The sequence below is a fragment of the Notamacropus eugenii genome, chromosome 5, assembly GCF_028372415.1.
Source record: "Notamacropus eugenii isolate mMacEug1 chromosome 5, mMacEug1.pri_v2, whole genome shotgun sequence".
In the NCBI taxonomy this organism is placed as follows: Eukaryota; Metazoa; Chordata; class Mammalia; order Diprotodontia; family Macropodidae; genus Notamacropus; species Notamacropus eugenii.
In genome coordinates, this window is record NC_092876.1 from 96,846,502 (window position 1) to 96,872,003 (window position 25,502).

Consider the following 25,502-nt stretch of genomic DNA (forward strand, 5'->3'; position numbering starts at 1 on the left):
TTTCTTCTCTTATCCTTCACAGTTCTTCCCCATGCAATAGAAATTTTCCTTCAGCACTCTGTTGTTCAGTCATTTCAGTTGTGTCTGATTCTTCGTGACCCCATTTAGAGATTTCTTGTCAAAGATACTGGAGTGGTTTGCCTTCTCCTTCTTATTTTACAGTTGAAGAAACTGAGGCAATCAAGGTTAAACAACTTGGGCAGGCTCACACAGTGAGTGTTTGAGGCTGTGATTGTGGCAGGAAAATCTGTTCCTTTTACCTTTATAGAGAGGGACAATGGAAGCATCCTTGAAGTACTGGGGAATAACCTCCTCTTGCCATATAACCTGGAAAATTTCAGTCAGCTTTTGTGTGAGCAGTGGTCCCTCCACCTAGTAAATCTCAGCTGGATTAGACTCAGCACCAGGTGCTTCGCCACATGAAAGGAGCCTAATGGCCCTCAAAACCTCTTCTTCAGTTGAAAGTTCAGCTGGGGAGGGAATGACTTCAACCTAAGGTAAATGGACAGGATTTAATAAGTTATGCAGCTTTCTGTTCCCTCTAACCCTAGGGCACACAAAGGTGTGTCAGGAGATGGGGGGGCGGTGGCTCCACTACTCCCCGCTTTTATCCAGCGCTAGGAGACGTCCTGGGGGCCGGGCCAGGAAGTTACCACCCCATAGACTGGGCCCCGGGCGATACATTTTTGGCCCGGATCTGCCAGTGTCTTGGACCCAGAAAATAGACTTGAACGGATTGGGGGTGGAGGGTTGGGGACAAAGGAAGCGAAGATGGAGAGGACAGCATGGGAGCCATGGGGAGGGGTAAGGAAGGTAGGAGGGAGACGAGGGGCGATGGAGGGAGCTAGGGAAGGATGGGACGAGATTGGGAAAGATGGAAGGAGACGGGTGAGCCGAGCTGGGGAAGTGGGGAGGGATGGAGTAAGAAGGGGAGGGTGGAGGAAGTCCGAGAAAGCTTGATTTCCCGGGCTCTGGGCTGAATGTGGCAGGAGGCGGGAGGGAAGCAGGAGGCGGGCAGAGGCAAGGCAGAGGGGCGGGTCGGAAGGCTGCGGGTCCGGGACCTGGGCGGAGGAGGGCCGGCTGACGGGGCTGGGGGGTGGCTGACCATCTTAAGTCGGCTGGCATCCCTGGCCCGGCCCTACTACTTCCCGGGGGAAGAGGGTGTGTGAGTGTACTCCCAGGTGGGCGAAGCGCTCCTCGAGCCCAGGCAGGCCCTCCTGGGGAGAGCGGGCTTGGTTTTCAGAGCCTTCCCTTAACTGTGTCTGCGATCCTGGGGCCCCTTTCCCAGGCCCGGGAGAGGCCTCGGGGGCTCCGGGTGGTGGCGGAAGAGGACGGGGAAAGTGCGGGGGGAGGGGAGACTCCGGGGATCCCGAGAGGAAGCTGCGCTGGGCCTTCTCGGGAGGGTTGGGGTTCTCGGAGGGTGTTTGGGGGGCTCGGTACTGTATCCCTGGGGAGATCAGGGGCTGGAGGCTAGGATTCCCGTGTCTGGGTTAACGCTACGGGGTGTTTGGTGCTCGAGCGATTTTGGAGGGTCTTGGGGTGTTTCGGGGGCTCCGGGGTGTGTTGGGAAAGTCCATGAACAAAGTTAGGAGTTCCTCACAGAGTAGAGGTTCTTTTGGGGCATAAAATTGGGAGAGGATCGGGGGGGAAACCTCGGGGATGTGTTTGGGGGTGATCCTTGAGGGCTTTTGGAGAACTCCGATTGGTAATCGTGGGAACTGGGGTGTGTGAACCTCCGGGAATGTGTGTTTTAGGAGGTTCATTGGGCAGAATTTGGGGACCTGGGGGGTCTCTGCAGGGTTTTGGGGATCCCCGAGGGTGTCTTTTGGGGGTCTCTGAACAGTATTTGGGAGTCATGGGGCAGTGCTCCGTGGATCTTGGGGAGCTTTTCAGCATCTGAGATGCCGGGACTGCGAGTGTATTTGGGGGGAGCCCCGGGGGTTCTCTGATCGAAGAAGGCGGGGACCCCCGCAGCCCCTCCCTCCCGTCCCATCCAGTCCCCTCCCCTTCGCGGCTCCAGGTTCCCCTCCCACTTCTGCCACGGAACAAACTTTTCTTTCCCTTCCAAGGAGCAGACTGCATTGGAAAGAAAGGAGCGGAGCGGGAACCTCCCGAACCGCTGCCAGTCCATACGTGGATTTGGCACATGCTTATGTAAAGGAAGGACTTTCCATACTGAAAAAAAATTCATGGAAACAATCTCTTAGAGCACAAGTGTATTACTTCTCAAACATTTGGACTAATCTGAAATCAAAGAACACATTATGTCGTTCACTCCTTTCTTTACAATGCAGAATATGTACCAAGTAAAAATATTTTGTATTATATGAGTATTGTTTGCATTACTTGCATTTAGCTGTTTAACTAGATACTGTTATGGTACTGTTAAAAGAGATACTGTTACATTAAAATTAGCATGAGTAACTCCATTTTGCCTTTCATCCACCATTTTGTGAAGTTAGATTTCAACTCCTTCTAAGTCACCAGACTACTCCCCTTCCCCAGTCACCTCACTTAAAAAATGGCACAAAACCCTTTTCCCTGTCACCTCTTTGTCTTCCGATGTGTTTACCAATGAGAAACCAACTGTTTCAATCCCTATTTTTTTTTCTACTCCCTTCAAATTGTATATTAATTGTGTAAAAACCAAGCTTTGGGGTTTGCAGTTATTGAGAGCCCTGGTCTCAGTTTGTATTACAACTGTTTGCATTGTTTAAGAAATTGTTACCTGAATGCAATTATTCAGTTTCTTTTTATTTCCTCCATAACACTGCCCAATAAAATTAAATGTGAATACTCTGCATGTGTATGTAAGTATGTATATGTGTAATGTTTGGATAACTCATTAAAAATGGGAAACACATCATGTATATGTATACACACATATACACACACTTTGTCAGGTAAAAAATAAAATATAAATATGAGAAATGAAAGAAAAAAAGAAATGATGAATATAACGATTTTAGAGAAACCAGGGAAGGCTTGAATGAACTGATTCGCCAAAGTGAAGTGAGTTGAACAATTGATACAAGTAATAATATTGTAAAGACAACTTTAAAGACTTAGGAAACTGTCCAACAGAGTAACCAACTACAGTTCCAGAGGACCCATGATGAAACACATTATCCACTTCCAGACAGAGGGGTGATAGAGGCAGAATACAGGTTGAGGCATATGGGTTTTTTTGGATGTGACCAATGTGAGATTTTGTTTTCCTTGACTATATATGTTAGTAACTGGTGTTAGTTTTTCCCCCCTTGCTTTCTCAAAGGGATATGGAGGAGCAAAGAGGACATGAAAGGAAGGGAATGCAGACCTGAACAAAACTGAATTCAAAATATTAAAGGGATTGGGAAAAAGCTTCTTTTGGGAGATAGAATTTTGGCTGAGACCTAAAGGAAGCCAAAGAAGCCAACATCCCAGAGATGCAGGGCAGCCAGTGACAATTCAAGAAGTTAGGAGGTAGAGTTTCTCATGCAAGGAACAGTAAGGAGGCTACTGTGATTGGATTATAGAGTATATGCAGAGGGGATTAAGGTGCAAGAAGACTGGAAAGGTAAGGAGTCAGGTGATGGGCTTTCAAAGTTAAATGTTGGTTAGCCATTTTTCAGTCATGTCGGACTCCTCTTTGTGACCTCCTTTGGGATTTTCTTGGCAAAGATCTTGGAGTGGTTTGCCATTTCCTTTTCCAGCTCATTTCACAGACGAGGCAAACAGGGTTAAGTGACTTGCACAGGGTCACACAGCTAGTAAGTGTCTGAGGCTGGATTTTAATTCATGTCTTCCTGACTCCATGCCCAGCACTCTATCTACTGTGCCACCTTGTTAAAAGTCAAAAGGAATGTTATATTTGATCCTGGAAGTAATAGGGAACCACTGAAGTTTATCAAATAAGGGATAACTATGGTCAGAGCTTCAATTTAGGAAGATCAGTTTAAAAACTGAGTAGAAGTGGAGTGGGCCGAGACTTGAGGCAAGAAGACCAACTAGCAAGCTATTAGATACTGAAATATTATAGAACGAGACGTTCTTCACCATTATGGGGCTAGATTTTGTGAAGGTAGAATGGATCATACTTGGCAACTGATTGACTTTGGTGGGTAAAAAGAGTGAGAAGTCAAGGCTGACACCTAGGTTGTAAGCCTAGGTGACTTGGGAGGATGGTGATGCCCTTGACAGTAATAGGAAAGTTAGGAGGAAGAGAATGTTTAGATGGGAAAGATGACTTCAATTTTGGACATGTTGAGTTTAAGATGTCTATGGGACATCCAGTTTGAGATGTCCATTAAACAGATGGAGACTAACTGGTGGTCAGAAATGAGATTAGGACTGGGAAAATAGATATGAAAATAATCCTCTTGGAAATGATAATTCAATCCATGGGAGCTGATGAGAGTACTATACCCAATAGTTTAGAAGGAGAAGCAAACAAGACCCAGGACACCCACGGTTATCAGACACAGCCTGAATGAAGATCCAGTAAAGCATAGCCAGAAACCAAACGGTGAGGGGCTTTCAATGTCAAACAGAAGAGCCTGTATTTTTTCAGGAGGTAATAGGAAGCAAGTTCACTACTTGAACGAGGAAATGACATATTAGACCTCTGCTTTAGGACTCTCACTTTGGCAACTGTATGGCAATTGGAGAGGGGAGGGGCCTGTCTAGGAAGATCGATTAGGAGGCTCTTGCAATACCCTAGAAAAAAGTAATGATATAAATGTTTATCAAAATGCAGAATGAACAGTTATATCTTTCACAACTGTAGATAAAGGATGAAATTATAAACAATCATGACTTAGAGAAAATTACAAAGACAAAATAGATTAGTTTAGCAGGATAAAAATGAAAGATTCTGCATAAGTAAAATCAATGCAGCTAGAATAAGAAGAAAAAATATAAACTAGAAAAATCTTTCATTAAGTAGCTGATAAATAATAGCAACAACTTTTTCTAGAGTGTTATAAGATTTCCAATAACACTACACGGTAGTGCAAATGTTACCCTCATTTTTATGGAGGAGGAAATAGACTGAAAGGTTAAGAGACTTATCTATAACATGCAAGCATGTTTCTCCATTGCCTTCAGCATAATATTTATTTTTAGTTCTTTAGAGGCATTTGTGTCCCATGTCTCACTGTTGTACAACCATGCTGGTAAAATGTTAGCACTGAAAAGATGGATCTTTGTTTTTGTAGGAAGCTTGGGATCAGTAAGTGAGCTTTGCAGTATCTTAAAAGCAATCAAGTCATCTCGTTTTCTTCTGTTCAATCTGGGTCCAATTCATTGTCCATTTAAACTCTCTGTCCAAGATACATGTACTGTTGGATAAGCTCTGTCACAGAGGTTCTTAAACTGGGCCTATGAATTTGGTTATTTAAAAAAAATTTTTGATAAGTATATTTTAATATGGTTGGTTTCTTTTGCAAACCCCTCCAAATCCTACAGAAAAGGTTGAGAATCCCTGCTGTATAGTGTATCCTTTCAAATGCATGCTGAAATCTGGACCATTAGACATCCTTTATCTATTTGATTGTTCCTCTGTGGATGGTCAAGCCAAGCTCTTTTGAGGGATTACAAGTCTCTTCCAGGAGACTCAGCACAAACATTATTGCCAAACTCAAGTATCTAGAGAATCTCACCATCCCCATTCAACCTGGATTCCGCAGTAGACCTCCTCCATCCCAGAGGACCAATACCTTTGATGAACATACATCTTCCCATTTATGACTCAACTAATGTTTACTAGGGAGGGTCATTGAACTGGATTGTTTTTGTTGTTATATCTTCCGTGGAATCTTGAATGATCTTGATGGGAGACCCTTTGTTGTTAAAGCACTCAAATACAGCAGTTTCTTCTACCAGTTCAAGTGTTTTTCCCTAACAACCAATAAGTGTGGTATGATCTTATATTCTTTACATCTTTTAGTTTTAATTGTTCAATGGAAGAAGTGTGTTCCATTAGAAAATAATGCATATGAAAGTCTACTTATTTCCTATACTTCCTACATACATGTCCTGGATGCCCTTGATTCATGTGTAAATGACTGTCATAAAGATTTTATATAGATTGAGAGAGTAGGCATATAAATGAGTAGTTACTAATGTTCTTAGTCGATTTTTTTCAGTGTCAATAAGGTCTAAGATTCCACCATCCCCCCCAAACACACATACCTTTGGTGCTTTCATCTGCTTCATATAACTTGTATATTGGTCCCTCATCATTTATCCCATCTAGCACAGATCTCTTCTATATATGGTTGGCCTAATTTAGCTACTTTCCCCATCTCTGTTCTACTTAGTGATATTTTTGTCTCTTCTATAAGCACATCTAGGAATTTAATGTGAAGATCCAAGTGTAGTGAATTCACTATCCTTGATAGAAAAAGCTGTTTTTAATTTTTTTAAGCCAATATCCTCCATTTGTCTTTTTTTTATAGTCTTACCATATTTATACTTGAATTCATGTGGAAAAATTGCTTGGTTGGATATCTTGTCAAGCTATCTTTATAATGGTTTTATCCTGCACAACTTCTCTCTGCTTTATGAGAAATTTCTGTTTATAATCATCCATCATTCTTCATTGTGAGATTTTTCAAATAAATTTATATTTATTTGATTTGTTTAATGTTTCCTTTGGTAGCTTTCTCTCTCCAATTGGAAAGTCGACCAGATATTTGCTGATTAACGTACTTTTTGGGCTCTTTTGGTCAATAATTGGTTAACAATTACTTTACATTGACTAAATTTCTGGATGAAATTATTATAGTGGCTATTATTTTTGTTGTCCATTTCCCTCTTTTGTTTTATAATTCCGTATGTAAATAGTTCGGTTACCTGTTTAATTGCCCACCATATATTTTTTCATTATTATTTTCCTTCTCCTAGAACAAGGCTGGCTACATTTTTTCTCCTCAGCATTCTAGAGGTACCCCTGAGCATTTGAGCAGTCTTTTTACTGCTGTCAACTTGAGCAATCATTCTGGTGTATTCCCCTACAGTCAGCCACCAATGATTAATGTCCTAGGTTAATTTAATCAATTAACATCAATTAGCTTTTGCAAAAAGATATTTGGTACAAATATAGAACAGACAGGAAAACAAATATTTATCCCCCAACTCATTACTATACTACCTCAGTCCCTAGGGAGAATGGACTCAGACTTAGTGCATTTTCTATGTAGCATTTGTTCCAGTTAATTCATTTACAAATATAGCATGGTCATTGGATTAACGAGTCCTCCTCTGCTTGTTTGGTTGTGTGTGTTGTGGTTTGTCCTTCATTCTTGAAGAGGACAATGACATCAGGAAGATGATGCCATGACTTGCAGGTGAATTGGATTTTAGTGAGAGAGGGCTATGTAAATTACCAGCTTCACTTTCTCCATCAGAACTATCTGGGTCCAGTGGCCAGATATATATAGATCAGGATAACTGGAGATGGCCCAGGATGCTCCTCTGCTACTGCTGAAATGGACCTGGTAAGAATTTGTTCCTCATTGTCTTTCTTCTAGCAAATCTTGACATGGACTTCACTCCTGGACTTTTGGTGGCTCTCTCCCCAGACTTTTTTGAATATCACATGGGTATAGCCATTTCCAGTCTCTTTCACCTAAAATAAAAAAGAACTAATTCGAAAATCAAAGAACAAAGGCCTATATTCATGGGCCACATGTTAGCTGTTGTTGGGTAGGCCTCTCATTTTATATCATTTTCTCTCACCTGAATAGTAAATAAGGAAGGAAGATACCAACAAAGAACCACGCAAGGGCCAGACTCTTGCTGAATTAATGCCATGTTCTTTTCACCACATGGCTAATGAACCAAAACTAGATACTAAATGTAAGTTCATTCTCAAGTCAGCATGGGGTGTCCATTAGAACATAGAGTGCTTACTTATAACGACCGAGCTCATTGGACAGTTCCCCATTACATAGATAACAGATTTCATATTTTAATATTTTGAGGCATATTCTATTTCTTCTTCTGGACTAAATTAAACTGGTCCAGTGAGAGGTTAACACAAAATCAACTTCAGAGTCAAATACTTGTTGGCAGCCACCTTATTGGAGGGAGTAACCTAGGTGTTTGTAGGCTCTGGTGTCCTCTGGTGGCCAGAAAAAATACTACAGCTTATTAATAAAGTGACTTCCTTCAGACCTGTGCCAGAAAGGGACTGAAGAAGTCAAGGCCAGTTGGTTGTTTGTTTGTTGTCCTTAGTTCTCAAAGAGGACCACAATGACATCACCATGATAAAGTGAAGTTTCAGTGTGTCTGACTGTGGCTGATCAGACCAATTTGAGCTCAGAATCCTCTACCACAGGCTGGGCACAGATAATGCATGTGAACATTTGGGGTGGATACTCCAAATTTGCTCATCCTATGTTTCCTTTGTGCTGTCTCAATTCTGCTTTGCTCATAGAGCACAGTACCCTTTCTGATGTGGGCAGCCATGCTGAGCGGTCCTGTGCCAGTGTCTGCCATGTGGCAGTCAAATCCAAAGTTCTTGAGAGAGACCTTGAGAGTGTCCTTGTATCGCTTCTTCTGACCACCATGTGATCATCTGCCCCATGTGAGTTCTCCATAAAGTAATGTCTTTGGCAAGCATACATTTTGCATTCTAACAATGTGGCCAGTCCATCGGAGTTGCACCCTCTGAAGCATAGTTTGAATGCTTGGCAGTTCAGTTCAAGCAAGGACTTCATTGTCTGGTACCTTATCCTGTCAGATGATCCTCAGAATCTTCTTTAGGCAGTTCAAATGGAAGCGATTCAATTTCCTGGCATGGCGCTGGTAGACTGTCCATGTTTCACAGGCATGCAACAATGAGGTCAGCACAATGGCTCTGTAGACCTTCAGTTTGGTAGTCAGTCTAATACCTCTTCTCTCCCAAACTTTTTTTCAGTGCCTGCCAAACACTGAGCCATTGCTCTGGCAATGTGTGCATCAACCTCATTGTCAATATGTACATCCCTGGAAAGTACACTACCAAGGTAAGTGAGCTTATCCACAGCATTCAAAACTTCTCCATTTGTTGTAACCGATGGTTCCATGTATGGATGGTGCAGTGGTGGCTGATGGAGCACCTGTGTTTTCTTGGTGTTAATTATTAGGCCCAAATTAGCACATTATTATTTCTTATTTCTTATTAATAGCAGTGAGAACATGCAGTCTAGATGAGACTGAATTTTAGTTTCTTTCCTTTAGCCCAGTGGCACTGTGAAATGAGAAACTTTTCCAGCCTTGGTGCCTACCAAGTTTGAGTTCTTGTGTTCTAGAATTGGTGCTAACTGCCTAGTAGGAAATGCTTCCCATACTTATACCACTTCATTTTTTTAAGATTAATTTATTTATTTTTAGTTTTCAACATTCATTTCCATAAGATTTTGAGTTCCAAATTTTCTCTGCATTTCTCCCCTCCCCCCCACCCCAAAATGGCATGTAATTTGATATAGTCTCTACATATACATTTATATTGAACCTATTTTCACATTAGTCATGTTGTAAAGAAGAATTAGCACCAATGGGAGAAACCACAAGAAAGAAGAAACAAAACAAAAGTGAAAGAAAGCAAATAATATGCTTCAATCTGCATTTAGACTCCATAGTTCTTTTTCTGGATGTGGACAGCATTTTCCATCATGAGTCCTTTGGAGTGGTCTTGGATCATTGCATTGCTAAGAAAAGCAAGGTCTATCAAAGTTAGTCATTGAACATTTTGACTGTTATTATATATAACGTTCTCCTGGTTCTGCTCACTTAACTCAAAATCAGTTCATTCAATGCTTTCCAGGTTTTTCTGAAGTCTGTATATCACCTGTTAAAAGAGAAGACCACTGACAGAATCATCTTGCATCTGAAGGAAATAGAGAGCCATGCCTGGCCAACCAGAACTAGAATTTGTGAGTTGTTTGGGCATTGCTGATCTGAAGTGAATATCAACAACTCTCTCACCAACATTCCTACAAAGTTGTTTTTGCCTCCTGTGAAAGTCACATAGGTGTGATGGATTGTCTTATGTTTTAAGCATTTGCTAAGTGTACTTATAAGTCTTTTCTGTTGTATGGATTTCTTTTGTAGGGGAGGAAATAAATAGCTATCCTATGTCTGATATCTACCTATATATTGAGTACCTTTTCTAGGAGGGACACTGTTAATCACTTTTGGGGGAGACCCTAAATATGACCCATACATAAATTTTATTGTGGAGATTTTCCCCAGATCTCCTGGGAAAGAGTAAGGGTATAATAAGCCAGAGAGTAAGAAAACCTGAACTTCTCCCTTTATATCAGGATACCCCTAGTATGAGCCCAGGCTCTACTTGAGTCAGAGCAGATATGGTACCTTATCTCTCTTTCTCTTTTTCTCCCTAACTTATACCCTACTCCCCTGTACCTCAGCCCTGGATTATAGGTGACATAAAAATCATATGATCCCTCAAAAAATGTAACAATAGAGATAACTTTCAACAATCTCTGATTAATATATAACAAAGAAGAAGTATATACCACAACAGCCTGATCCCTGAACACCCCATCAAGACACAAGCAGGGCACTAGAGTCATCTTCTGTTACATTTTGTAGATTAGATGGCCATATATATATGCTAGATTTCCTAATGAAGAGAATGTAACTTTGGTCCTGCAGAAGTTATTGTTGTGTTCGTCCTTTGTTGACAAAGAAAAATAACTACATCAGGCTGGGAGGGAAACAGCAACAGTTACTATTGATAATCACTCTTAAGCCAGGAGGGTCCAGAAAACAGGTCTTAAGTGGAGCTTGGGCAGGGGCCCAGTGTTGTACAATCTCTGGGCTTCAGAGGGTAGTAGGTTTAAGATTTTGAGAAAGGAAAGGAAGGGAAGGGAAGGGAAAGGAAGGGAAGGAAAGGAAAGAGATCTAGCCAGCAAACCCCAAGTTAACTGGCCATCCCCTGGCCATCCAAATTTACCTTCCTTTGTGGAGGGGGAGACAGACAGGAGAGCAGGAGCTGAGTTAAAATCTACCAAACCAACATTAAAAGAAGATGGGACTAGTGAAAGTTTCCTAAGGCCTTAAATACAATAATCATGGCCTCTTTATCAATAGCTTACAGGTCCATCCTCTCTGCACACATAGGACCATGAGATGATGATGAAGATTGAGAATGCGGAATTCCTTGCTGTCCTGAACAGTGGATCTCAAGTTACAATCATATTATATTTATTTTTATCAGAAATAGATAAGGAAAATCCCCTTAGAATCTATGAAAATGCTGGGACTTGGTGGAATGAGTGACCTCGTGGATGCAGTGTCAGTCTCTTAGCAGTTAAGTGGTTCTCCTTCAAAATGACTTAGCCAGGGATAGGGTGAATGGGTGGGAGGGGAATAATAACGCTATCCTCTCAAAGAGCAGTTCCCAACTAAGGTCCTGGGGATCAATTTCTTTGGACTCTCCTTTTTCTCCCCATTTCTCCCCCTTAGTCTTCAGGTATCTTCAGCCACATCTCAGACCCAACCAGAAATTCCTTCCCTTAGGGAAGCTGATGATAGAAAGATGAAAAGAGACACCTTCCCTGACCTGAAGTAGGTTATATAAGGTAGAAAGAATATGAATCTTCTTCTCTCAACTCAGTTCATGTAGTAACAGTATTTAGTCACAGAGGGTTAGGATTCAGAGTGTTAATAAGGTATTAAACTAAGTGTAAAGTGACACCTACACATTTAAAAAGCATGAACAAGCCCCTTGAATGAATCAGAAGGGGCAATGTGATTGGCTGAGCAGAAAGCAGATCATGCTTTTGTGGGCCATTAAAGCACCAGGCTGTTAGCTATTTAGGCAATTCTAAACTGGGAGCCAGACGTGTTCACTTCTGGGTAGGGAGTGTGTCACATTTTATCTTTCTATCTGCATCTATGATGAAGTTATCATTGCTCCCTAAGGGAAGGAATTTCTGGTTTGGTCTGAAAGGGTGGGACTGTAGGTACTTGAAGTCTAAGGAGGGTCCATGAAAGAAAGAAAAGGAGTCCTAAGAAAGTGACCCCCAGGACCTTGGGTGGGGACTGCAGAAGGCAGTTTATTTTTTCTTAATCTGTTCCACTGAGACCACTATATCAACACAGATTTATAGAAGAGAGAGGAGTCAGGTTTTATACCCTGGAACTTAGACAGGAAAATGACTTTAAGGAAAAAGGGAAAGTTAATCAGCAGCTGGTGAGGTGAGGGCTACAGGAATATGAAACAGTAGTCATTGGGTTTCAGAGATAAAGTTTCCTTCCCAATCTCATGAAATTGCAGAATCTTAGAAATGGAAAATACCTCAAAGACCATTTATCTAAAACTCTATTTGAATGTTAACCCCTTCTCTAATACCATTTACAAGTGATCATCTGGCTTCCACTGGAAAAATTTTAGTGAGGAAGAATTCTGTTATTTCCTGAGTTAGACCAATTCATTTTTGGATAGCATTAATTCTTAGGAATTAATTAATTAATTAATTAAGGAAATAATTAATTCCTTATATTGAGTTAAAATGTACCTCTCTGAAGAAAACCTGCTACATATCAGACACTGTGCTAAATGTTTTGCAAATATGATCTCATTTGATCCTTACAATCACTCTGGAAGGCAGATGCCATTATTATCCCCATTTTATGACTAAGTTAACTGAGGCAAACAGATTAAGCAACTTGGCCATGAAGTTAGTAAATATCTGAGGCCAGATTTGAACTTGGATCTTCCTGACCCCAGACCCAGTGCTCTATCCACTGCATCTTCCTGCTGCCTCTAACATCTGAAACATCTTTCTGTTGTTCTGCCTTCTGTTCTGCCTTCTGATTCAAATCAGAATAAATGCAATCCCTCCTCCAAGGGACAATACTTCAGATACTTGAAGACATCTCTTGTGTCTCATCCCACCCCCCAGTTTGTTCTTCTCTAAGCTAAACAATCCCAGTTTCTTCCCCTGATTCTCTTCTGGCAGGGCCTCCAGGCCTCTGGCCATGCTGTTCGCCTTACTCTGGACATACTCCAGCTTATCAATATCCTTATTAAAATGCTGAGTCCAAGTACAGCAGGATTATCACCTCCCTCATTCTAGACCCTCTGCCTATTTGAATTTCTCAAAGATTGCATTAACTCCTCATCTCCTACAGAATACTGTTGACTTACATTGAGTTTTCAGCCCACTAGAACCTCCAGATTTTTTTTTATACAAACTCATATCTTTCCATCTCTTTCTTATTTTGTGTTTGACAGAGAAACATGTCTAGAGAAAGGAAATGACTCAGAATCATGGAATGTCACCACTGGAAGGGATCTTAAATTTTAACTTGCTCAATTCACTTATTTCTCCAGATAAGGAAAGTGAAATCAGACAGTTAATGTGAGAGGGAATTTCACCTAAGGAAACAGTTGGTTTTTAGAGTAGCTTGGACTAGATACAAGGTCCTCTTTAACTCTAGGACTCTTTCCCCTTTCTCAAGTTATCTGGTTGTAGCCTCTGTACAAGTTAAAGTAGAGCTTTGCTGACCTCACTAAAAACATGTGATGTCAGGGAGGTTTTCCTTTATACTTTCCTTTGTCCCCATTTGTGGTATCCTATCCGCCATGTGCTTGTCTCTCCCTTCTTAGGTCATTGTTTCATGCTCTAGTCCTTTCTTTTGCCTCATCAAAACCAGCCTCCAGTCGTCTCTTCATGCTGTGTTACTTCCTTGCTGTATAACCTTGGATAGTCACCTCCCTACCTTGAACCTCACTTTCTTTCTCTGAATAGAATCACAGAACTTCAAAGCCAGACAAGAACCTCAGAAGGCATGTAGTCCAACAACAGGGCAAAGAATGTCATCTGCATCCTCCCTGATTGGGGGAGAGGGGAGCGGATGGGGCAATGGTGTCATCCAGCATCTACTTGGGTACCTCCAGTATAACAGGGACCTCATTTCCTTCTCAAGCAATTCATTACATTATGAGATGGTTCTGATTGCTATAAAATTCTGATTTGTCATCTGTTATAAAATTGATTGCTATAAATTCTTGTAATTATTACATAATTGAGTTATAAAATTTTTCTTCTTATCAAAGCTAAATCTGTGGGGCTAAGCAGAACTGGTTTGCTTCTTCTGTCCCCTCAATATTGTAGGAGTAAGAGAGCTAAGCCTCTTAAAGAGCTATTTAGTCTAACTGTCCTTACTTTGCAGGTGAGGAAATTGAGGCTGGGAGAGGAGGAGGCCATTTGCGCAGGTTCATAGACTCATGGGATCACAGAATCTCAGAACTGCTTGCATCCTTCCAATAACAAAACTGCTTGAATACTTCCAGTAACAGAATTGTCTATCCCTTGAGGCAGATCATACTAGGACTGCTTGGTTATTCCCGTTTGTCCTCATATTGAACAATGAATCCATAGTAGAGCTAAGAGCAGAACCATGAGCTCTTGTCTCTTAGTTCAGCTTGTCTGAACTCTGATCTGACCTTTACCATGCATGGTTTATATTACTTTTGAGTTCCTATCTAATTTCTCAATAATATATATTGACTGATTGTCAGGGAAAGCCAGATTGAAGGTGAGGGAGGTACAAATGGAAGAAAGTGAATGGGGCAATCCTGCCTCCCCCATAGAGGGGAAGATCCTGCCTGAGCAGGCTACATCTTTGTTTCCTGGGGTTTGAAGTTTCCTTGTATTGGTTTTTTTTTCCTCTTTGCCCAGCGTTGTTGAAGCCAGGGGCCTGGTTGGGGCTAGGGATGGGCCTTCTCAAAAATGTATAAATAACTTATGAGCCCAAAGGCCTCCACAGCAGCTGGGAAGTGGTATGCCCTTTCCCCTTCCCCCAACATGCTTGCCTTGCCTACCCTATTCACTTTCATTATCTTTTCCTCCATTTTTCCCTTCTTTCTAACTTTCCTATTACTGCAGAGGGTACTATCATCCTCCCAGTCACTCAGGTTCCTAACCTAGGTGTCATCCTTGTGTCATTACTTCCTCTTACCTCCCATATCCAATCAGTTGCCAGCGCCTGTCATTTTACTTTCATAACATCTCTCATATATACCCCCCATCTCTTTAACATTGCCACAACCTTGATGTAACAAGCCTCATCACCTAAGCAGAGTCTGGACTATAGCTTGTTGGTTGGTCTCCCTGTCTTAAGTCTCCTCCAAAGTGATCTTCCTAAAATGCAAGTCTGACCATGTCACCCTCCTATTCAATAAACTCCTTTGGCTTCCTATCACCTTCAGGTTGGAACATAAGATCTTCTGCTTATCTCCTCCTTCATAACCTAGTCCCCTCCTACCTTTCTAGTTCTTTTAGGTCTTACTCTCCTCCAAGTACTCTCAGTGACGTTGGTCTTCCTGCTTCTCCTCACACAAGATACTCCATCTTTTTGGACTATGCCATACGTTAAAAAAGAAGAAACTCAGACTCTTTCACACAGCTTCCTCTTAAGCTCCCCAGGGTCCCCTGAATACTACATGAGGCTCCTTTCCTGTCATTCTCCAAGCTGACCTGCCTTCCTTTTCTCTAATTCAAGTTAATGCCTTTTCCCTTTCCAAAGGCCAAATCTAGCTCCACCTCTTTAAATATTTACTGAGCAGTTCCCCCGTTCTGATAATCTCTTCACTTGGCAACACTGTAGGAGAGAGGGGAGAGTTGAGAATAGGTTTCAAGCTCTGGGAGTTGGTATCTGGCTAGAGACAGGAAATATCCACATTTAGAACAATAACAGTAACAGGTTACATGTGCGCAGGACCAATAAGGAATTAAATAAGGCTCTTTAGAGTTGCAAGGATAGATAAAGATGGGTTGGGAAAACTTTCTGGAGGAATGAGACTAAAGGACAAGTAAGATTTAAAGAGGAAAAGAAAAGGTGGAGAGAGTCCTAAGTATTCCAGGTAGGGAGAATGGCTAAAGTAAAGGTCAACAAGAAGGAATTATCCCAGTGTTGTAGGAGAGTAAGGGATCCAGGGAGCAGGGAAAGATGTTAAAGTGTTGAGACCAAACCATGGAGACCTCAAACACCAGACTGGTGCATTGTCTTGCAGTGTCCTATTTCTTCCCTATCAATGTCAGCTACTTCAATGATCTTTCACTTGCCTAGAGCCCTTAGATCTTCAGGACCTTGGATATTTGCATTATGTTTTACATAAATTTTACATAGTGTGGCTCCTGCTGAGGCCTTTTGATTCTAATAGATGTGGAATATATCAGGAAGGAGCTCCCACAGCCAAAATTGGACTTTTAACCTTAGAATGATAGACCATACAAAGATAAGTTAAGTTTCTGGGGGTTCATTCCAACAGTGAAACCAGGTGTGACTGAGGGACAAAGCTATTGGGAAAAATGGATAGAGAAGGAGGAAGAAAAATGTATATTCATTTGATTCAATTTCATTAGCATTTATTATTCTTTCAATGACGCTATCACTTTCATTTATTAAGTTCCTCATTCAATTATTCAGGGACTTTTTTCATCACTCATTAAATCACTGTTTTTTCATTCATTTATTCACTCTACTTGTTCACCTTGCTTTTATTTTATTTATTTATCTAAACCCCCCAAAATTTATTTATTATTTATTAAATGATTATTTATTATTATAATAAATATTTATTTATTATTATTTTGTTTATTTAATCATCTGCTATTTTCACAGATCTATCAGTATAAGTATATCAGTATAAGTATATATCGCCTACTTGTGACTCCTTATCATAGTAATTCCACCCTCTCCATGTCCTTCCATAAATCTTCCAAAAAAGCATCCACCCTATGTACTGGAGCTCTTCCTTTGAGTCTTTTAATAATTTTGTGGTTGACAATGCTTCCCTGGGCCATCCATCTTTTACTATTGCTATATAGTCAATCCACTTCCTTTTCCAGATACACAAATCATCGATGATGTCTTTTGTACTATCCATTGTGCCCAAGTCATTGTAGGTACTATGCTATAGCCTACATATGCCTAACATAGACCTTTGTCTCACCTTCGATTCACATTCCTCTGAGACTGGGGTATTACTTGTCTATCTGGTGCCTGCCACAGGTCTCATCTCTTTTGAAAGCTGAGAAGAACCCTGGAAACTCTGAGAAAAGGGAATAGATTAGTAAAACACTTGTAAAAGACTTGTTTTCAAAAGCAAGTGTTTTTAGAGTTGTGAAGAGTTTCACAATGTGTCTCCAGACTACTTTTCCATTGGTTTCCTTCACACATTTTACCTTTCAGACAAACTAAATCATTTACCACTTCCCCTACTTCTTCCATTCTTCAATTTCTCCTCTCTGTGACTTTGCATAGATAACTCATATCTGGAAGCAATCCCTCCCCACCTCTTTCTTCCCTTCTTAGAATCTCTGCCTTTCATAAAAGCTCAGTTCAAAGGCTATCTCCTATTAGAAGTCTAGTGTTTCTTCTCCCAAATGTCCTTGTTTTTGTCTAATATTTGTGTAAACTTTGCATTTACTTACATGTGAGTGTAAAGGAGTAGGTTTTTTCACAGACCTAATCACACAAAAGGCACCAGATAAAGAAGTATTTAACTGTAAAATACATTAATGCCATCCCTTTAGAATAAGTTCTTTGAGTGAATTTTTAAAAAAAGCAAAGTACTAGATTGAAAAACAATAGACCATGGATCAGAGGACTTTTAAGTCAGTTAATTGAGTCTAGGAGACAGAATGAGAGAGAAATCCAGTTCCTGATCAGGTGAGCAGAAGAAGTTGGAGTGGGAGAAAGTGAGGTTTGTAAGGAGGGAGTGCTTTATAAAGCCCCATGCTACTGGAAAAAGGGAAGCTCCAAGCATCCAAGTAGAACTGAGAGAGGAGAAGCATCAAGCAGAGGTAAATGCTATAAGGAAAGAGGTTGTCATGTTTGTCTTTCACTCTCAAAGAGGACCATGACATCAAAATGATGACATGACTTGCAGTTGACTTTGATTTGAGTGAGGGAGGGCTGTGCAAAATCACTCACTTTCTTCTCCTGAGCCATGTGGATCCAGTGGCCTGATATTCTGATGAATGGAGATGACCCAGAATGCAATGTGAGACCCTTTCAGGCTAAGGTCTTATCACATTCTCGCTTTGAGTGAGATACACCCATTGAAAGAATAGCCTTCTTTAAGTAGTTACTCAAGGGATGGCCCCTTTAATAAAAAAAAAAAAATCAAACTGGGAGGGGAAGACCTTCAGAGTTCCTAGGTAAAAGAGAAACAATCACTATTTAGTAATTATAATCAATCTGTGCTAGGTGGATGGGGACTTCTTGTCTAGTATATGAGCTCCAGAGTGAATTGGGTTTAAGGTTTGATCTTTGAACAAGAAAACCAGTAAACCTCATGGAAAAAAGAGAGGAGAGGGGAAGAGAAGAGAAGAAAAGAGAAGAGAGGAGAGGAGAAGAAAGGAGAGGAGAGGAGCTGCTACTCACTCACAGGTTGTGTTTGTCCTTTGTTCTTGAAAAGGACCATGATATCAAGATGATGACTAGAATTCTGAGAGTGGGGCTGCTTGAGATGATCTGTGTTTAGACAGAAGCTGTGTTGTTGACCATCCTTTGCCTACATCTTGTCCCAACCCCTCCCCCAACTGTAGATCCTTGTAATGTTAATGTAAGGTTAATAGTGGGTTGAGGGAAGAATTAAAGATCTTCTTTCACACTCCCCATTAATAGATCTCAATACCTTTTGTTAATTTCCATTGAGGCACTGGGTCAGAAGGTCGTGCCCTTCAGTTCTGAAAAGTGTTTAAATACTCTGAGATGAGGTTTTACTTTGGGCCTTACTCATTGGAAGTGTTTGGCCAGAGGAGACTCTGGGTAGCCGTTAAGGAGCCCCCTGACTTTGAAAACTCAGATGTTGGTGATTCTCTTTCTACTAACTATGTATGTATATAATGGTCAGACAGATCTGTGATGTGTGTGTTGCTTATGGTCAGACAGTTGGAAGCCCTGTCCTTTGGTCTTTATTTTTCTGCTTGTATTTTCTCTGATGGTATATGTGTTTGATTACAGTGATTAAAGCTGACCCTTAAAGGTTGCTTTCCTCTTAGAAAAGCAGATCTAAGAACCTGTACAGCAGGTCCTTCTGTGTATGCTGGGGTCTTTGCTGTTACAATCCTGAGCTAATGATTCTATATTCCTTTTCCCCACTTAAGTAGCTTCACAGAAGCATGAAGTCTTTTTTTTTCAGAGCATGAAGGAAAGGGATTTGTTTACCTTTCTTTGTTTAAATGGTTATTCTGTCTTTATTAACATTAGTAGTTTCCAGTATGGTGATATTTAGTGGGAATACCATTGGAAGGAAATAATTAAGTTGGGGAGTGGGAGAGAAACATCCACAGAGAAAGTTCTAAGACCACTTTACCAGAAGTTCTATCTCTGACCAGGGGCTTGGAGCTAAGGAAAAGATAAAGAGAATTATACATTTTTGATACTATTTCCCAAAGTGGAAAATAACCATTTAAGTTGGAAAAATCCATTTGGGCAACAACTAAGTAGTAGAGTGAGGAAAAACACCAATTGTGCTAGGGTTTCCTCCTCAAAGGATATAAGATCCTTCTTTTGTTTTTGTCTGTATAATCCCACTGTCTAGAAGAGTCCCTAACTGACACATAAAAGGTACTTGATAAATGCTTATTGAATTGAGTTATTCTCTTTCCTCTTTATTTGTCTTGAATTGAAAGGCAAATACAGGAGGCAGACAGTGGAAAGATGTTGCAGGTGAACTGAAATTGTCTGCCAGGTAACTGAGCTTGTCTCTTGTAATCACCCACCCCCTTAGATTCCTAGGGGCAGCTAGATGTCACAGTGGACAGAGTACTGGACCTGGAATCAGGAAGACTCATTTTCGTGAGTTCAAATCTGGCCTCTGACACTTACTAGGTGTATGACCCTGGGCAAAAGTCACTTAATCCTGTTTGTCTTATTTCCTCATCTGTAAAATGAACTGGAGAAGGAAATGGCAAAGCCCTCCAGTATCTTTGCTAAGAAAACCCCAAATGAGGTCACAAAGAGTCAGACATGACTGACTCTTGGATTCCCATACAACATCAACATCAACATCTTGGATTCCCATACAACAACAAAGATGCTGTTTTTCAAGACTCAGGAAGCAGAGAGAAATGTGGCGGTGATTCTCAAGCTCCCTGTCATGTGGGCAGATAAGAGCATACACTGAGGACTGAACCCCTCTGTTGCCATCCACTATGACCAATAGCTCTATTTACTGAAGCCAAGTCTGGCAATGGGATAGGTAAGAACATTTTTAGTAGAATAAAATCTCCTTGACAGCAGGGACTATTCAAATCTGGAAGCCAGAAGAAACATCTCTTCTCATACAGGCTCTTGCCAACTCTGCCTCTCATACAGGCACAGTGTGTTGAGTAATCATTCCTTCCACCAATGAAGAGGATCCTGTGCAAATGTTCTGTCTTAAACCCTAGATTACATTCCTCCCTTGGGGCAAAATCTTTTGCAATCCCAGGGTAAACTGGAAATTTCTATATCTCTGCAGCATAAACAGGAACATCAGGTTTCAAAACAAGAAGGGTGATTTTCCTGGTGTCCTATATAATCAACAAATGATACCTTTGAAACCAAAATACACATGCCGTTAATACACATTAACAATTCACACAGCAGAAATGGCACTATACAAAGTATTGCCAGGCAGTGTATGATAGCAACAACTATATCTCTATCCTGTCTGGAACCCAGGGCCTTCCTTCTTCAGAAATGTGACCAGTCCTTTCATGGCCCATAGACAGCTGGGTTTCCAAACCTCTCACTTTCCTAGCCAGGCCCTCTGGACACACTGTTCACTGGCCTCTTCTCAGGCTCCTGACCACTGCTGGAGAAAGTCTCCAAACCACACGGCCTGGGCTGATGCCCCATTCACAGAAACTCATCACCAGGGCCCTCAGCGTACATTCTCTTGATCCCAGCTCACATCACAGCTGTTCCAAACTCTACACTCCTTCCCCTGAACCTCTTCAATCCTGCCTCTCCGGCCCCATCTCCAGAATCCCTCTCTCTCTCCACAGATCATATTCTAACCTCACTTCACTGAAGAAACTGAGATCATCCAACCTGAACAGTTAAGGGGCTTTACTTCACATCCAGGTAGCTGGCAAGATGGCACCAAAGCCACTTATACCCTGCTGTTCAGGGCGCAATAAATGGGCCAGAAATGACCCATTGGTACCCCTTGACTCACCAATTCCAAACTTGGCATTGGCCCCAATTAACTCAAAGATAGGAAAAAAAGGGATGAGTATACATGAAAATGCTCATAGTGGGATTCTCTGTCATAGCCAAGAATGGGTCTTCCTAATTCCAGGCCCAGTACTGTATCCACTATGACATCTAACTGCCCCTAGAAATCTAAGAGGGTGGGTGATTCCAAGAGACAAGCTCAGTCACCTTGCAGACAATTTCAGTTCACCTGTGCATACCCTTTGACCCAGCAATGCCACTTCCAGGTCTGTATACCAAAGAGATCATAAAAATGGGAAAAGGACTCACATGTACAAAAATATTCATAGCAGCTCTTTTTGTGCTGGACAAGAATTAGAAATTGAGGGGATGCCCATCAATCGGGGAATGGCTGAATAAGTTACAGTATATGAATGTAATATGGAGCACTATTGTTCCATAAGAAATGATGAGCAAGAAGATTTCAGAAAAACCTGAAAAGACTTACATGAACTGATACTGAGTGAAGTGAGCAGAACCTGGAGAACACTGTACACAGTAATAGCAACATTGTGTGATGACCAGCTTTGACAGACTTAACTCTTCTCAGCAATACAAGGATCTAAGATAATTCCAAAAGATTCATGATGAAAAATGCTATCCACATTCAGAGAAAGGACTATGGAGTCTGAATGCAGATCGAAGTATACTATTTTCTTTCTTGTAGTTTTTCCCTTTTGTTCTGATTCCTTCTTCACAACATGACTAATGTGGAAATATGTTTAAAACAATTGTATATGTATAACCTATATCAGATTGCATGCCATCTTGGGGAGGAAGGGGGAAAATTTAAAACTCAAAATTTTACAAAAGTAAATATTGAAAACCAAAAATGAATAAATAATAGAAACAAGCATGCATAAAGAACACACACACAAATACATGTACATATTGTGTGCATAAACTGGGATAATCTCAGAGAGAAGGGATAAAGATTAAGGACTTGGAAAGGTTTTTTGCAGAAGGTAGGACTTTAGCTGAGACTTGAAAGGAAGGGAACAAACATTTATTAAGCACCTACTATGTACCAGTGCTAAGTGCTCTACAAATAACATGTTATTTGATCCTTACTACAACCCTGGGAGACAGGTACAATTATTATCAATATTTTACAACTGAGGAAACTGAGGCAGAGATTAAATGATTTGCCTATGGTCATATAGTCTGTAAGCTCTTTTTGAACTTGGATCTTTGTGTCTCTATGAAGTCCAAGGACTTAAAAAAGTCAGAGAAACTAGGGGGTGGAGATGAGAAAGAAAAGCTTTCTAGGCAAGAGGGACAGCTAGTTACAAAGCCCAGAGTCTAGAGATGGAGTGTCTTGTGTGAGAAACAGCAAAGAGGCCAGTGTCCCTGAATTACAGAGTAACAGAGAAGCTATAAGAAGACTAGAAAGATAGGAAAGGGCCAGGTTATGAATGATTTTGAAAGCCAACCAGGATTTATATTTGATTCTGAAGGTAATAGGTAGTCACTGGAGTTTATTAGATGGGGTAGGGTGGGATGATTTGGTCATACCTGTGTTTTAAGGACATCAATTTGACCCCTGAGTGGAGGATGGATTGGGGGAGAGTCTTGTGGCAGGGAGCCCAAACAGTGGGTTATTTCAATAGTCTAGGTATGAATTGATGAAAGCCTGTACCAAAATGGTAGTAGTGTCAAAAGAAAGAAGGAAGAATATATGAGAGATGTTACTAAGGTAGAAAGGATAGAACTTGAATATTGGGAGTGAGAGAGAATGATTAGAGGATGACCACTAGGTTGCCAGCCTGGGTTAGTGGGAGGATGGTGGTGCCCCCAGTAAGAATGAAATTAAGAAAAGAGGAGAGTTTGGTGAGAAAGATGATGAGTTTAGTTTTTAATATGTTGAAGGTTTTTTGTTTGTTCATTTGTTTTAGTACATAGGAAGCACTTAAATATTTTTTTCATTCGTTCACTCAATCTAGCTTCAGATACTGACTTGCTGTTTGACCCTGAGAAAGTCACTAAACCTCTGTTTGCCTCAGTTTCCTCATCTTCAAAGTGAAGATAATAACAACATCTACCTCCCAGGGTTGTTGGGATGACCACATGAGATGATAATTGCAAAGCACTTCTCACAGTACATCATATATACTATGCTCTATATAAATGTTAGCCATTATTATTGTTTGTGTTACTTAGGATATCCACAGGGCATCCAGTTCAAGATGTAGAACAGATAGAGTAAGTTGTCATACAGCTGGGAGAATCTTTGCTATGCATAGAGCAACTTCTCCTGCAGATTGGGGAACAGATTCCTCCCCACCCCATCCCCGTAAGCAAAAATGTTCCTTTTGCAGACCAAATAACCTCTTCTACAGATAGGAAAATCCCTGAAGTGCCTAGACAAGAAATTTAACAACCAGGCATGGAATCTAATCTTTGACTCTTTGGCCTGTGCATATCAATTCTGATTGGTAACAAACAGGAAAAACACTGTGGTGCAAAGATAGCTCTAATTATTGGAAAATAAAGCTTGCTACTAAAGTAATAGATAAATTGAAAAATTTTGGGAAATACTAACAGCGTCCCTGCTGGAATTCTTCTAGAAAAGTTATTGAGATCATGAGTCCAAGGGAATCTTTTAGTTCAACCAGGAGTGATAAAGAATCATGCCATCAAATTGTATGAAACTTGGTTTCGAACTGCAAGAGATTGAGTCAATAAACTATTCTGGTCTCCATATGGCACTTTCAATCACTGTATGTTAAAGAAACTGAAAGCAGCTATTGAAGTGTCCTCTCCAGGTCAAATAGACTATTGGTTCTGCTGGACCCATATGTCAAATGGTCTATGCCCACTACCTCAAAAAGAGCCCTCCTTTCCTAATCCTTTTCTTCCTTCTAACTATTCCAACAATGAGGAAACTGTTACCAATGTCTTTCTCTTCTAGGAAAAGCTGGTGCATGATGACCTGACAGAAGTCCTGATGCCTGTAAGAACTCATCATCACAATTCCTTAACTGGTCAACTTAACCTAGGAGAACATCATAAATGTCATGAACTTCATTGCCCCTCTCAGCCTTGATGAACTCTATTGTCTTTTTGCTCTTGTTGAATGCTATCTTATTAACATTTCACTAAACTGGACAGTGCCACAGAACATCATGTGTACTCACTACAGTCCTGAGGGCATCTATATAAAAACAAAGGAGAACATTACTCTCAATAAACCTAAAAGTCTGACCCCACCAATTTTACTACCTTTACCCCAGTTTATTGCATCAACCAGTCAAATGTACCCCAGCCCAGAATAACTATGGTTTAGGAAGGGTGTGGAACTGCACTGAAACCATCTAATTTCCTATCATCACTTGCTAGTGACTCCTTTGTATGCCCCCTTGCAATCTAGTACAACAGCTCTGAATAGATTCCATTATTTCTTGGGGAAATAGGACAATTCTTTTTAAGTGGTGACAAGTATCCCAGAACTCATTCTATCCTCTTTTGAAACTGGAATGGGACACGTGGGATGGGCTACCTTCTTCCTTTAGTTGAAGCTTTCAATCATTGTGCAAATTTGGTTGGAAGCTCTATAATTTAGGAGCATCGTCATCAAAGAACTAACATAACTGTAACAGAGAGAGAGAGAGAGAGAGAGAGTAGTGGTGGTGTGAGATTTCTTTGGTCCTTTTTTCCTTCTGTAGGAACTGCAGGGGCAGCTAGGTGGTGCTGTGAATGGAGCACCAGTGCAGGAATCAAGAGGACCTGAGTTTAAATCTCACTTCAGACACTTGACCCTCACTAGCTGTGTGACCTTGAGCAAGTCACTTAACCCCAATTGCCTCATCCTGGGTCATCTCCAGCCATCCTGATGAATATCTGGTCACTGGATTCAGATGGCTCTGGAGGAGAAGTGAGGCTGGTGACCTGCACAGCCGTCCCTCACTCAAAACAAAGTCAAGTGCAAGTGATGATGGCATGGTCTTATTCAGCAATGAAGGACGAACACACAAGGAAGCAATGGGGGAAGCAACTAAAAATCTTTCCCTTGAATTTGAAGATTTGGCCCAGAATGCTTGTAATATCACTGAGATCCTCTAAGTCTTCAAAGGTGCTCCAAATTGATGTAAACTCACTTGCCCAAATGGCTATAGAAAATCACATGGTTTTATCAGGGGTGGGGAACCTGCAGCCTATGGCTGTATGTGGCCTTCTAGGTTGTTGGGTGTGGCCTTTTGAAGGAGTCTGAGTTTTACAGAACAAATCCTTTTATTAAGGGATTTGTTCTATGAAGTTTGGATTCAGCCAAAGAGCCACACTTG

At 41.0% G+C, this 25,502-nt stretch overlaps 1 long non-coding RNA gene across 2 annotated transcripts; it reads left to right on the forward strand.

Moving 5' to 3' along the window:
• The first annotated feature begins 7,391 nt into the window (after nucleotides 1-7,391).
• LOC140504907 (uncharacterized) lies at nucleotides 7,392-10,113 on the forward strand. Of its 2 annotated transcripts, XR_011967279.1 has the most exons (4): nucleotides 7,392-7,481; nucleotides 8,423-8,572; nucleotides 8,906-8,993; nucleotides 9,794-10,113. It is a non-coding gene; the product is annotated as an uncharacterized lncRNA (long non-coding RNA). The 2 variants fall into 2 exon arrangements; XR_011967278.1 differs by lacking the exon at nucleotides 7,392-7,481 and having other exon boundaries at nucleotides 8,195-8,572.
• Nucleotides 10,114-25,502: the final 15,389 nt, after the last annotated feature.